The following is a 2,838-nucleotide window of genomic DNA, read 5'->3' as shown; positions in this document are numbered from 1 at the left end:
TTCTCATTATTAGCTATTAATTACATTCTGGAATGCTTTATTTATATAAATAAAAGCCATAAGTTGAAATGAGGGCTCAGAATCACTTTTCTGTTGTTCACATCTTTCCAGTTTTTTAATTTATTTTTATTTATTTGTTTCTTAAGGTTTGTGCAATAGGGAGTGTGTACTCATTGGAGAGACAGAGACAATGAGATGGACAATAAGAAATCTCCCCCCTGGGGAGATGGCTGTGCTGTAGTCACTTCTTCTCCAGTCTCCTCTTGGGATTTTGGGCACGCATGCACATGTGCCTGGTGTGTTTTAGGCTGCCAGATCTGGGACTTGAACCACAGTCAGCCATGTGGGAGGCCCCTATGCCACCTGCTGGCCCCTCCAGTTTTTTATTTCCTTTTTTTCCTATCAAAATTCCCAAATGTGGAGAAATTAGAATAAACTTATGAGATGAGTGAAATGATATAAAATATACTCACAAGAAGATGATTTGGTAGCTAAATATCATTTTATTTACTAATATTTAAAATTTTCTAGTATATACCAAAACTGTTAGGAGATTTTAAATGTAGAAACTAAGCTGGCACACATGAAACAGAACAGTTAAAGATGGTATCAAATTTCGTTGTAAATTGAGTCATAAACATTTAAGTCTTATAGGAATGGGGGTGGGGGTAGTCAGAGTTAGCCGCCCTGCTAGCTCCAGTGTTTATGGTGGGCTTTCCCGCTAAGAACGAGCAGGCTATGGGACAGGTAATAGGGCAGGGAGTGAGGGGGTGGTGTGTGGATGGTACAGTGCAGCAACTGGTCAACTTGGAGTTGAAATTGCTGTTCAAACTAGGTGCAATGTGTGAGGACAGTGGGACCACTGGCTCAAAGGCCAGACTTGGTACTTCAGCCTTGATTGATGTTCTCCTGTTCAATTTTTTGAGAAGATGGGGGTCCATGTTGGAGATTTAAGGAAACCCCTGGAGTCAGGTGGGCTGGGCCTGTCCTCCACCTTTTCTACTTAGATCCTAAGGGCTCAGTGTTCTTCCTTTCTCTTCAGTGCTGGCACCATCCCTTCTGTTTTTCTCGTCTGGTGACTCTCCCAACCCCGTATTTTCTCTTTCAGCGGCCAGCTGTAAAAAGAACAAGTACTCAGGTTCTCTTCCAATAGCACTTCCTACAACTTGTCATTTCCTCAGCCTACGCTGTCAGAATCACATTTGTTTTCCCCACTTCATAGGTTTCTACCAGGGCCTTGGTGACTTCCATGTGACTGATTCTGTGATCAGTCCTCATCCAGCATGAATCTGAGCAACATCAAGCATGGCCAACCACTTCGTTCATGGAACGCATTCTGTGTGGCTACAGGACAACACACTGGCCCCCTTTCCCTCCTGTCTGCCTGGCTGGTCCTTGTCCTTGGCTGGCTCCCCTTCTGCTTGGCTTACTAACCTTTACTCAGTCCTGGGATCGCATCTCTCCAGCTTCATTCTCTCCCCAAGTCATGCCATTCAGTTCATCATCTGACATCCCATCGATCACTCCTAAAGGTCTGCTGCCAACTTAGTCCTTGCTCAAGAGCAATAGGCTAATATACCTACCAGTGAACTCTCTATTCGGGTGTCTTATGGGCATTTCAAAACATGTCTAAAATGTAACCCCTGCTTCTTTCCCCTAACCTTCCCCTTCTTGATTCTTCCCATTTATAGTGAATGGCACCACTTTTCTACCAGCTAAAATCTAGACATTGACTTTGATTCTTTCCTTTCACTTAGTCAAAATCCGAACTGTCAACAGTTCTTTTCAGCTGTAACTCCAAAATGTATTCCAGATCTGACCATTTCTTCCCTCTTTCACCATGACCTCTGTAACCTAAACCTCCACCATGATCTCTGTAGCCGAAACCTCCACCATGCCTCCATGGTGCGGCTGCGATATCTTTCAGTATCTGTGTTTCCTGCTCTTGTTCTCTGCACAGCAGCCAGAGTGACCTTTGGATAACGTAAATCTGATCATGTCTCTGCTCTGCCAAAGAGACAGTGAGAGAAACCCTTTAGCACTGATGGAACGTGGTGATATTGGGCTTGCTGAGAGTCAGGAGGGGATTTTCCATAGGCTGCCTTCCTGGCCTTTTCAGCCTTATACTCAGACATGAAACATTAACAGCCTGATAGACGTGATTTTATCATATAATTAGCATACAAATAAAGTGATCCGCAAAAGGGAAGGATGTATTTTGATGAGGGGCATCAGGCAGGACATCAGAGAGACGTTAATGCTTGTGTGGGCTGTGAGGGATGAGTAGATTTTGTATAGGGAAGAGATTGGAGACCTCAGTGGTAGAGATTTTGGAGCAGTAGCCTGACGCGAAGGAGGTTAGGGAAATAGATAGGGAAGATAGGTAAGGGCTATTTTGAAAACTTCAGATGCTAGATTGAGTTTAGAGTTCGACTAAGGAAGCATTACTCAATCTGGAGAGCCTTACATCAAAACTGATTACTGGGAACCAGCAGTTAGCGTAATGGCTATGTCGCTGAATTCCCACGTAGTCGACTGTGGTTCGCATCCCGGACCTGGTGGCTTAAAACTCACACCGGGCGTGTGTGCATGTGTGCCCAAGATCCTGAGAGGAGAGTGGAGAAGAAGGGATTGCAGCATGACCATCTCCTCTGGGGGGTGATTTCTCGCTTTCTGTCTCTATGTCTCTCTCTGTCTGTCTGGCGAGCACACGCGCCCTATAGCGAAAACCTCTCCAAAAAAAAAAAAAAAAACAAAACAAAAAAAACCTCTCTAAGTATGTAGCCAGTAGATGGCATGGAGGTTAAGGTGTTGGATCCCATGTGGCTAACCTTGTGG

The 2,838-nt window shown here is 44.5% G+C and overlaps 1 protein-coding gene across 1 annotated transcript in view; it reads left to right on the top strand.

Annotated features, from left to right (window-relative positions):
* DROSHA (drosha ribonuclease III) overlaps positions 1-2,838 on the top strand; it is a 151,023-nt gene that overhangs the window by 96,665 nt on the left and 51,520 nt on the right. The window lies entirely within an intron of this gene.

Source organism: Tupaia chinensis, unplaced genomic scaffold, assembly GCF_000334495.1.
Source record: "Tupaia chinensis unplaced genomic scaffold, TupChi_1.0 Scaffold000237_1, whole genome shotgun sequence".
Lineage (NCBI taxonomy): Eukaryota > Metazoa > Chordata > Mammalia > Scandentia > Tupaiidae > Tupaia > Tupaia belangeri.
The sequence above is the reverse complement of the archived record's forward strand: the minus strand, read 5'-3'. Positions and strand labels throughout refer to the sequence as shown.